At 45.3% G+C, this 12,420-nt stretch overlaps 1 long non-coding RNA gene across 1 annotated transcript in view; it reads right to left on the bottom strand.

Annotated features, from left to right (window-relative positions):
• Window positions 1–6,473, bottom strand: part of LOC136791985 (uncharacterized) — a 56,151-nt gene extending 49,678 nt beyond the window's left edge. Inside the window, exon 1 of the long non-coding RNA XR_010840158.1 lies at window positions 6,401–6,473. This is a non-coding gene — a long non-coding RNA (uncharacterized lncRNA). The remainder of the gene's footprint in view (window positions 1–6,400) is intronic.
• Between the last annotated feature and the right edge of the window lie 5,947 nt (window positions 6,474–12,420).

Genomic DNA, 12,420 nt, shown 5'->3' with positions numbered 1-12,420 from the left:
TGATAACCAGGACCCCTGCAAGTGGTCAGTTTAATCAAAGTCAGGTAAGGTTTACTTAGCAATAGAAGGAGTTGTGTGTTTAATGGAGGTTTAATTAGAAGGTATACATTCTGACAAAGGGAATGGAGAGGAGATTCTGCATGAGGAGCACATGAGTGAGAAAGGAAGAACAGAAAAAAGCTGGAGACAAGAGAAGTCAAATCCATCAACTGAAATAGAAACTCTGGAGTCCCTGTGGAGTGGCCGCGTGATCTAGTGGAAAGCTCACAGGCTTGGCAATCAGCTGGTTCCAAATTCCTGGTCAGCCACTGTTAGTTGGGTGACGCTGGGCAAGGCATGTGACCTTTCCAAACCTCCACCTCATCGTGGCAAAATAGGTAAGATATTCCCCACCTAGCATAGAGGATTAGAGGTGATCTACATAGAATGCATGACACAATGCCTGTCCACAGAGACATCTAATAAACAGCTCATTATTACCTCTTAGTTATCATCTGCTATTGTCATCGCCTAATGCCAGTGCGAAGCAGATCCATAACATAACAAACTAAAACTAGTCAACTATCCAGCTAAAATAAGAGCAGATACTGATGAGCTAGAAACAAAGAACAGACACCAAACAAAAAATCTTTTCGTAGCACTAGCAAGATCAACCAAGAAAAAAAAAAATAGAAGGAATAATAATAGTATGAAAGAAGAATGTTTTGACGTGCCTACAAGGAATGAGGTTTTAGAAGACCTGGTAGCTAAATATCAAGAAACCAGAGTTCACCAGCTACACCTTATCACCTTCAGTAAATGCAGCCATGTTCCAGTGCAGAGTTGCCCAGGTAGAACCAGAAAGAAAGAAAGCTTGGCTAACCAACTAGAATTGCAGACATCGGATCAAGCAATTCAGTACGTACCTGATGCAGTGCACTGGACGATACCCTTTCCGCGGAGAAGATTAACATGCCGATTTGGGAAGTAGGACTCTGGCCCTTGGAAGGGGGAGGTGGAGGCAGGGAGGTTTTCTTTCTCCCAGAGCTCCCCGACGACGGCTTACAGTACCACAGTGATCAACAGTAGAAGGACAGTGGTTAGAGGCTGACCGCTCCAAAAAGACAAGGGAAATAGGTAAAATCACAACAACAGGGACCCACAACATTCTTTCAGAATTGCCCTGCAAAATTTCAGTTCCTGCAGGGGCCAAAGAGTGGGATCATTTTAGGAAAGACACGTCCTGCTCGTGGGTCCTGGATGCCGGATCCTGAACAGCAGCAGTGGCATCCCAAAACACGCAGGAAAACAAAGAAGCAAAAACCAGAAGCTCCAGAATCATTTAAAGTAGCAACACCATATCCTAAATCCTATAAAATAAGTATATTGTATGCACCGATTATACGAGGCCTCCCTGTGTTCTCTAAACAGCTCTACCGTGTAGCCTAAAAATGTATATTTTAGTTACAAGGAGCTTTAAGCATGTAACTGACAATAACTGTCTTCTTGGAATTCAGAAGTCTTTGAGGTAATGCTACAAATGGCCCAGCTCTCCTAACAAAATCAAACAAGTACAAACTCCAACCCAAGAAGTCTGTGCTGCTGCCTTCTTATTCTCATCACATTCGTTAATTAAACAAGGAGGCCATTAGACCAAGGTGACTCAAATGCTCTAATGCTTGGCACCTACACAAGCAAACCAAAATCTAAGCCTGTAAATGCCTCAGGGTTAAGAAATCGAAACCTAAGTAGAACCAATCACAAACAGCCGACTAGGCTTTCCCGAATGCGGCAATGGCTTAAGCTACAGCCAATCGTATAATTGCCTTGCTTTGCTTCTAAGTCTTCTCTGTGAAAGTCCTGCCTCTAGCCCCTAACCCCCTCTGGTTTGTCTCTGCCTGATCAGAGTCCATATTTGCTCAGGTAAACGCTTAAACATTCTAATAATGCCTCAGTTTATCTTTCAGCACATTGAAACTCAGTCCTAACTACCATCCTGGCTTATTGTCATGTGCTCGGACATTTAAAAGAGACCACCTGGCCCACCTCACCCCCCACTCTCACCCCACCACAGTTTAAAAAAAGGGAAGTAAGACTCAGGGAGGTTGAGGGACGGTCACCATCATAATGATGCTAGTGTTTATCCCTCCATGAATGCTAACCAAATCATTTTAATGACACCTAACTATTACATCCACATAGATTGCCAGTCCTCAGCACGTATGAGTGACTAGTGTAACTCAGTTATGACTGATAGAAAAACTAAAATGAAAATTAAGGTGAGGTATCATGTTCAGTCACATGAGAAATCTATTATTTTGAAGGTTGCCACAAATGCACTGCAATTTGGATGTTCACATCAGACCAAAGACAATTTGGAGTATTCTCAGTCATGTGAAGCTTATAGTGACAGCCAGTCCTCCAAGCAATTCACACATCGTAGAAATGCATTTTTAATCATAATTTTTTTTTTTTTTTTTTTTGTGATACGCGGGCCTCTCACCGTTGTGGCCTCTCCCGTTGCGGAGCACAGGCTCCGGACGCACAGGCCCAGCGGCCATGGCTCACGGACCCAGCTGCTCCGCAGCATGTGGGATCTTCCCGGACCGGGGCACGAACCCGTGTCCCCTGCATCGGCAGGCGGATTCTCAACCACTGCGCCACCAGGGAAGCCCTAATCATAATTTTTTTAGGGCTGTATTTTTTAAAAGCAACTTTAACGATATTTCATTGAAACAAATATGTCACTAAAATGACTAGAATTCTGAAATCCAATTACAGCTTCCTTCACTTCCTCTCCTTCCCCACTCCCTCCAAGCCACCATCAGTCCACACTCGATTCTGACCCCACTTGCCTGACATAAGCCTGCAAGAACCATCACTGCAACATCCTGCTGGCCTCCTGAGAAAAGCATTCTGGTCTCTCCCTTTGTCTCTCTGCCACAAATCTGCAAGTCCCTCCCTAAGTTTTGGTGGTCCTTTTGTTTGCCTTTAATAGACCTACTTTCACATCCACTACAATACCAGCAGCAAACTGATTCCATATTGCAGCCTAAATCCTACCCAAATCCACAAGAAGGACTGGACCATCCAAGCACCCATTACAGATACCAACTTATCAGGAACGTGCAACTAAGCCAACACAGGAATGTCGGCAACTTGTTGCCAGTGAACTCAGCTGTCCACATGAAACTTTTCAACTGGCCAGACATAAGCCCACTCCTGGCTCCCACCAACATATATATTAAAGCATCCTGCAAGGCACAGCCTTTTCTCTATGGTGCGCTGTAGCAAGTTAGATGGTTTGCCCACAGAGTCACAGATCTTGAGATCAGCTGATAGAACAGCTGAGGCCAGCACCAAGGGACCAATGACACGCTGAAACTGCAGGATGCAGATTGTAGTATTTATCAGTAACAAGTGGTTCACATTATTATCTCAATTTGAAGCACTGACCTAAGACTTCCATGAAGTTGTCTGGTTCAGAAATAAAAAAGAAACTCAAAAAAAAAAAGAGAGAGAGAGAGAACTAAAGAAAAATGAGATCCGTTTTGCTATCATGTAAGTCAGGAAAAGAAATTTTAAATTCATATTGGGGCTTCCCTGGTGGCGCAGTGGTTGGGAGCCCACCTGCCGATGCAGGGGACGCGGGTTCGTGCCCCGGTCCGGGAAGATCCCACATGCCGCGGAGCGGCTGGGCCCGTGAGCCATGGCCGCTGAGCCTGCGCTTCTGGAGCCTATGCTCCACAACGGGAGAGGCCACAACAGTGAGAGGCCCGCGTTCCGGAAAAAAAAAAAAAACGAACAAAAAATACATATTGAACTACACTTTACTACTATTCATGTATTCAATACATGAATAGTACACTTCTCCTATACTTTGTAAATAGGAGTACTCATCACTACAGAAAATATGTGATGTGTGATACAATTTCAACTAAGTGTAAATGTTATGCTACATCTGGGTCTGTAATAAACCCCAATTTCTAAATATAAACATAGGCATGCAATTTTTTAAAGAGAAAATCAGCTTTTCTTTGCCGTAAAAAAATGACTACTAGATAAATATTTAAGGAATACCACTTCAAGACTGCCAAATTATTGCCCTGCCCCGAGAATTACCCCACCGCCCCCTAACATGCTGGTCTGGCCCTGACCTCAGCTCCATTTTATTAGCCCACCCACACATAACATGAATCCCAGGTCTTCTGCAAACCCTCCTCTCCCCCGCCAAGTTATCCCCCTTGTTATTTCTGTCTGTGGCTTCTATTTCAAAAAGCGGAGAGGTTCCTTTTCTTTCCAATCTTGCTTCTTACTCAGTTCCCACATATAAGTTTGGTTTTATCAATCCCTTCCTCCCCCACCTCTTTAGTCTCCTCCTCTTTACTTCAATCCTTCCTCCTGGGTAACACCAAAGGGAGCGCCAGTCTCCGTTACCCTAACACACCCATTCTTCTCCTCCCTGCTACCCTAACTAACCATCCCGTTCTCTTCTGCATGTCATCTCCAAACTTGCAAAGGAGCGTTCTGCTTGAAAGAGTAAGTGACCTCTATTTCCTCACCAGTTCCACATGCCTTAACCAAGTGCAAACACACTGACAGCAGAACTGCAACAAGGAGGCTGGGGGCAGCTGCAGCAACCTGGAGGGGGCAATACCCCCCCACCTCTCACACTCCCTCCACTACACCGCCCACACAGGGCCTCCAGCCAACATCCAACCCAAGAGGAATGAGAGCTAGGGGTGGTTTGAAATTTGGGATTTTTATGTGAAATCTAACAATTTCTAAATATTAGCTATTCATCTGATTTTTTTAAACACTGAGGATGAAATGAATTACCTTCTTATGGTTGGATTCAGCCTACAGCCCTGAAATTTGCAAACTATGCTTTAAATCTAAAAACAGTTTTAAAAGTCATCAGTGACCACTTAGCTGCCATAACCAATAGCCTTTCTCCCCTCATTTTCCTCACCCTTCCGTGTGTGTTGGTGAGGGAGCGTTTTATCACCAACTCGTGTGTTAAACTGCTATAGCCAAGATTCTGTGACTCCATTCCTTCCTTACTGTTCTGTCATCACATCTTTCCTTAGCTTGTCTTGCTTGATCATTTTCTTTTTTCTCTTTCAAAAACCCCTAATTGCAAAATCATCTAATATCTGGGATTCAACTATTCCCACTACAGAACTCACTCTCCCCAAAAAACTCCAGCTTCTCCCCCAAGCTCCAGTCTCAAACTTCTGTATATAGGGTACAAGAACCCCCCATATACCCCCTAATTCTCTTCCTTAGCACTGTTGCCACCAAATCCACTTATTCTACCCCTTTCCTTTTAGCCAACCAGCCTCAAAACTCCACCAACTGCCCCCTCACTCCTGACACCCAATCAGTCATCACTTCTCTTCTGTGCCCTTTGCAAAATCTGTCATGAATGTCTCCACCTTTTCTTTCTTCCTCCTTGACTCTCATTAGCTCTCAGCTGTAGGCCTAATCCCAGAGGCTACAAATCCACCTCCCAGGCCCAGGTCCTTCATCTCATCACCTCCACTCTGCTGCAAGATTCATCTTCCTGAAGGACTCAAGTCCTGGCACTCCTGTGCTCAGAACAATTAAACCGGTCCCTGTTGCTTACCCAGAATGGAACTCATCACCCTACCTGATATTTTCAGACTGCTCCTCCTCCATTTCTTTCAAACCCCGTGCATTTCAACCAAACTTACTCACCTGTTCTGCAAACACACCTCACCTTCTTTACTTAAGCCACTCTCCTGCATGAAATATCCTCCCTTCCATCTACCAAAATCCTAAGTGGCAAAGTCCTTTTTATAAATGTTCGGACTGCCTCCTGACTAATGTAATCCTCTTCTCTGAAACCCCATAACTCTGGATCTATTCCTCTGGTGGACTTAACACAGTGAAGCCTCCATTAAGAGCTCATGATTCGTGTGTTATCTCTGCAAGATGATGGGTTCCTTGGAGTGGCAGGTTTGGGGTCTCATTTGTCTTGGACCACTCACAATGCTAGCAGTGACTTCCATCTCCATATTTGAGGACCAGATGACTAAGCCAGTTTCCTGACTGCCTGCAACAGTAATAATCACAGTATAGGTTTTCACAGGCTGGGGTGGAGCCTAGCAGTATGAGAGAGTTGAGGACCGCCTGTCTTTCTGGCTGAGGCAATTTTGGGATTAGAATGATATATAGAGGCATAGTGGGCCAGTTTCAGGTGCCATCTCATATTTCTTACTTTAGCTTGACATTGGTTCTTGTCAAGTGAACTTTAACTGCTATTTCCAATTCTCCTTCCAGTTTGAGATTAGAGCTGGTGTTTAGTCACCAAGAGAGCAAGCTCCTCTGTGGCAAACTAGATCTCCTCAAAGATCCCCCTCCATCCTGTCCCCTGGTTCTCTATCCACTGTATTACCTTGGACTTGTCCTTCTCCAGGATTCAGCCCACAGCGCCTGATCCACAAAGCTGCCTTGGACTACAGGGTTTTCATTGCATTCTCCTAAAAAATAAATGTAACATTTTTTATTGAAACATCCCACATGGCTAAAAGAATTCAAACAGAACAAAAGTGTACTAACTGACAAATCTCCCTCCCACACCATAGTTCCCCAGTTGTGGAGTCTCTCAGTCTCCTAAGGACAACCGCTAAATCATTCCTTTGGGTACCCTTCCAGAAGTTTTCCCTCACCTGCAAATATATATAACATATAATCACTTTTGTATAGGAACAAAAGAACACAACGCACACTAGCGTGCTACTTGGTTTTTGTTCTTGACAATATTCAGCAATTGTAAATATTCAGTAACTTGTAAATCTAAGTTAATACACAGAAAGCCCTTGGAACAATACCTGGCCCACAGTCAGTGCTCAATGACCCTTCACATGGAACCTAGCAGAGGACATTCCAAGATTCTAAAGTTCATACCAATTAGACCCTAGGAGCACACAAAAAAAACACTGCAGTTTTGCTGCACGGGAGCTCAGAGGTGCTTCTTCTCACTGACGTTCCAGAGACAGGCTCCTGCAGACTTGGCTGTCACCTCTCACACTGCCACCAGAACTCATATGCTCCTCTCAACCAAGACACACCTCCCTTCCTCTGATCCCACCAAGTCTAAACAATCCATGCAAGAACAAAGGCCTCAAAATGGGTTTTGCTGCAACCCCTTTCAGAAAACTGAGAAAAAGCCGATTCTTGCCTTTTAATTTGATTACATGGCAACGAAAGATAAATTCACCCGGATACTATGCGCTGTGTTAAATCAGCACCCCCGGTTTTGCCCCAGCTGGTTCAGCCCCGCACCCGGTCACGGTAACGTGGAGAGTCTCCGGCCTTCGTCTCCTGTCCCAAACCTCTCCTACCAAGTCCTCTGATTAGAACAGAGCTCCCAGGAGGTGTAAGTTAAGAAGTTAACCAGGACCAGGGCACAGCTGCGGGTTGGAGCGCCCTTGGGAGACAACCAGAGAAGTCTTCGCTCCCCTCGAAAGCAGTTTTCAGTTTAAAGCTCTGAAGAACTTCTCCCCACCCTCCCATCCACGCCGTTTTCGCCATTTTCAGCCCTCCCCTCCCCCCCGCGGAGGCCTGCGGGACTTCCCGTTGTTTGGTTCACACACCTGAGGAGCCTCTCACTTCCCCCCCGCTGCTTACAGCCAGCCTACCCAGCATGCACCGCGGCAGACCGGGCACCCCCACCCCCACCCCGGGGGCGGAGGGAAGGGCAGGGCCAGGGCGTTTGGCTCTTGAGATATTTGGGGTGTCTGTAGAATTGGGGAGGGCTTGCATTTAGGGAGAAGCTGGTGACCACTGCTCCTGAACAACGAGTTGAAAGTCCTTTTAAATTCCATCCCCCCTAGAGACTTTTCTTTCCAAGTACACGCGGGTTTATGGGCTGGAGGACACAATGTACACGCACAAACGGGGTCCCCCAGCAACTGAAAGTGGGGAGAAACGCCATCACAGTGGCACCCTGATTCTCATTAGGGGAGGAAACATGAGATGCTTGACCCTTTCATGTTACTTGCTGAGAGGCTTATGTAGGGTGAGAGACGGGGTCAGAACCGGCCAGCCGTAGACAACTGTTTTGCCACTGACTTTGCAGACATTTCCCAAAGCCCTGTAGCACCCGATACCCGTGCCGGCATAACTGCACACACACAGGGAGAGTGAGCCTTCTTTCATAACAGCTGCAGCTTCTTAACGGAATGGCTTTTCCACGGAACCTGTCATAGAGACTAGCCCAAAGCCCCTGTCAACAAGAATATTAAAAATTCAGGAAGAAGTTGAGTAAACAGGGCACTGTTACTTAAAGTGGCACTTGGTCAGGCCACCCTGGCCAACAGAGATCCAGGGGCTACTGAATGACCTCAACTGTTCTGGACCAGAACGAATAAGGAGAACCTTGTGTGCGCAAAAATAATAACCAGGCCAACCTCCTAAAGCCCTGGGTGTGAACAAAATGCTAGGGTCAGAAGGGTACCCCAAGCAGTGTGTCAAGGCTCAGACCAACCTCGAGAGGAACATCCAAGGATGCACTGGGATTGTGTCACGGATGGAATGTGGGCTGCAGGCTGAGCATTGTGCTGAAAGCAAAGTGACAGAGTCCCTGTGCACGGGTGTGAGAGAAGAGCGGGGTATATGAGCAGGGGTGGGGTGGGGGTGGGGAATCAGACACTCTCCAAGGGAGGACGGATGACAACTCCGAGCAGCTGTCTGCAAAGTTCAGGACTGCAGAGCCGTTCCAGTGACTTTAGGGAATTAAGATGTTTGGGGCAGGAGTTCCAGACAAAACTCTGAATTTAGTCTAGCTTCCAGTTGCTTCCAGCCAAAAACCTGGGCGTCATTCTTGGCCTCTCTCTCTCTCTCTCTCTGGCCCCCACCCCACATTCAGTCTATCAGGGAATCCTATTGGCCTTATTTTCAAAATATATCTCAATTCTGCCCATTTCTCACCACCTCTGCTGCTATGTATCACCCTGGTCCAATCTATACCATCTCTCACCTCAATTACTGAAATAACTTCTCCAGGGTTCTTATTTCCACCTTTGTTCCCCTGCAGTCCACACAGCAGCCAGAGGGATACAATGAAAATGTGAGTCAGATGGTGTCCCTTCTCTGCTGGAAACCCTCCAATGGCTCCCCATCTTACTCAGAGGAAAAGCCAAATCCTTCCACTGTCTTACAAGGTCCTGCACAGACTGGCCGCATGGTCCCTTGGTCCTCATCTCCTCCTGCTCTCAGCCTTACTCCCTCACTCCAGCCTTACTGGTATCGTCATCCCCCTTGAACTGACCATGTCTACTCCTGCCTCAGGGACTTCCTCAACTGTACTTCCCTTGGGCTGGGAAGCTCCTTCCCAGGATATATTCATGACTCACCCCTCAGCTCATTCAGTCTTTTCTCAAATTTGAAATTCTCAGGAAGCTCTACCCCATCCAAAATTACAAGTGCATCCCCTTTGAACTGCTCTATTATTTTCATATCATTTATCACTTTCTAAGGTGATATATAAGCACTATATATACAATGCATTTATTATACATTTATTATACATTGTCCTTCCTCACACTAAAATGCAAAGTTCCATGAGAGCAAGGAGTTTTATGTAGTTTGTCAGCTGGTGGATTTTTTGAGGCTACTAGAATGTCTGGCTTACAGATGGCTCTCAATACAAATAGTTTAAATGAATAAGTAAAGTAATTTAGGGTTGAAACCACCGAATGGCCCCTTCACCAGACTAGTAGCTCCTCTATGGCAGGAAAGTTACCATCCATCCATTCATACACGTGATACATATTTATTGAGCACCTAACCTATACAAAGCACTTTGCTGGGGTCTAAAATATAATGGTAAAAAAAACATACACGGTCCTACCTTCAAGGAGCTTACAACTTAGTGACCGGAGACAGATATTCAACAAATAACCCTGCAAATAAGGAGATAATTACAATTGACATAGTGTACTATTAAAATAGTCCAGGAAAGACATTCTGTTTTGAGTTAGGTTGGTAGCAGAGGAAATGGAAAGAGATGAACTGATTCGAGATTACTTGGAAGGTGGAAAATACAGGCGTTGTCAATGGATTAGATGGGGTTGGGGAGAATTTTATGACAAAGGTGAGTCCTGAATTTCTGGTTTAAGAAACTGGGTGGATTAAAGTGCCCTTTGCATGGGTTAGTGTAGGAGGCTTGATAATGGACCCTCAAAAGCTATCCATGTCCTCAACTCTGGAACCTGTGAATGCTACCTTATCTGGAAAAAGAATATTTACAGATATGATTAATTTAAGGGTCTTGAGAATGAGAGATTATTCTGGATTAACTGGATGGGCCCTAAATGCAATCTTCCTTATAAGAGGGAAGCAAGGAGAGATTTAAACACACACATACAAGAAGGCAATGTGAAGATGGAACAAAAGGAGATTTAAAGATGCTGCCCTTGAAAATTGGAGTGATGTGGCCACAAGCCAAGTCTGATCATTAATTTTCTGTGTCACCTTGACTGGGCCATGGGATGTCCAGACATTTGGCCAAATGTCATTCTGGGTGTGTTTGTCAGGGTGTTTCCTGATGAGATTTTGTTTGACTCAGTAGACTGAGTAAAGCAGGTTGTCCTCCCTAATGTGGGTGGTCCTCATCCATTAAATTGGAGACCTGAATAGAACAAAAAGTCTGAGAAAGAGGAAACTTCTCCTGCCTAACTGCTTGAATCAAGACAGTCGTCTTCTCCTGCCCTCAGACCGGAATTTACAGCATGGACCCTCCTGAGTCTCTAGCTTGACGACTGCAGATCTTCTCACCCTCCATAGTTACAAGAGCCAGTTCCTTCTAATAAAACTATACACACACACACACACACACACACACACACACACACACACACACACTACTGCTTCTGTTTTTCTGGGAAACCCTCACTAATACACCAAGAAATGTTGGCAACCACCAGAAACGGAAAGAATCAAGGAACAGATTTATCCCTGAAGCCCCCAGAGAAAGTGTAGACCTGCTGACACCCTGATTCAGCCCAGAGGAACTAATTTTAGATTTTTGGCCTCCAGACTGGGGATATAAGTGTGTGCTGTTTTAAGCCAATCCATTTGTAGTAATTCATTACAGAAGTCACAGGAAACTAACGCAATGGGAAGCAGTGTAAGAGGATCATCTAAGGGTAGGGGACATCAAGATTCAGTTTGGAATATGGGATCTGAGATGCCTGTCACACACCTAGTGGAGAAGCAGGCCAAAACCGGATTTGGATATGCAGGTAGGAGACTGATGGAATGGTCTGAGTAAGCATTATCAGCCCCATGATCCCAGAGCCTGGAAAGCATGAGATGTAGAGTGAAAAGGAAAGATGGCCAAGCACCATGTCCTGAGGAACTCTCAACATTGAGAGGACAGGTAGAAAGGTAGCCTGAAAAAGAAACAGGAGAACATGGGGTCTTTGAGGCCAAGAGATATGAAAGTTTTTGAATGACAAGAGTGATGATCAATTCTGGAGCAGAACCCAGTCTGGAGTAGATTTAAGATTGAATGGTTGATGGGAAAGCAGAGAGAGCCTGTGTGGGCAACTCATTCTTGAATTTTGTTTGACTTGGAACGTACATAAAGAGAGCGGATAGTTGCTATGGACAATGGATCCAGGGAGGAATTTTCATTCTTACTTTCAGATAAAAGAGTTTCAGGCATTGTGTATGACTTGGAAATGACCCAGTAGAATGGAAACAAATAGAAATTCAAGTGAGGGTGAGGTTACCTGCTGAAGCCTGAGAAGGGGAGCATACACAGAGATCAGGTCTCAATCCTGGCTGTAGTTTAGGTGTCCCTGAAGACATTGTAAAAATTCCACTTCCCAGCCTGCACTCAAGACCAAAGACATCAGATTTTCTGAGTTGGGAGCCAGACATCAGACACTGTTAAAGCTTCCCAGGTGATTCCTGTGAGTGGTCGGTGGGATTCAGAGCACATCTAGAAGGAGTGGTATTGGGTCCAAGGAGGATCAGGTGCAGGTGCAAATAAGTCTGGAGGTTTGGTGGGTGTAAATTAGAGGCTTCCCAGCGTCACCTTTATATTTCCAAAATTCAAGACAAGGTCAAGTGCTAAGCATGTGCTGAGTGCATAAGCGAATAAGGATAAGACTGAGAGCTGAAGAAAAAATGACATTGTTCATACTGAGAGTGGACAGAGGACGATGCCTCAACTGGAAAAATGTGGGAAGAGTGTGGAAAGGGCTGTGAATGTATAGCTTTACCTTCCATCCATTCATTCAACTGGCATTCGTCAGACAGACACCAAACCAGGCTGTGGGGATAAAACATAAGCAAGACATTGTGCCCAACCTCACAGCTTTCACAATTCAGTGGAGGAGAGGGACATACAAGGAAACAGAACATTCAAGAGCTGTAACAGAATCAAGCACAAGGGGTAGTGGG

The sequence above is a fragment of the Kogia breviceps genome, chromosome 4, assembly GCF_026419965.1.
Source record: "Kogia breviceps isolate mKogBre1 chromosome 4, mKogBre1 haplotype 1, whole genome shotgun sequence".
Taxonomy (NCBI): domain Eukaryota; kingdom Metazoa; phylum Chordata; class Mammalia; order Artiodactyla; family Physeteridae; genus Kogia; species Kogia breviceps.
The sequence above is the reverse complement of the archived record's forward strand: the minus strand, read 5'-3'. Positions and strand labels throughout refer to the sequence as shown.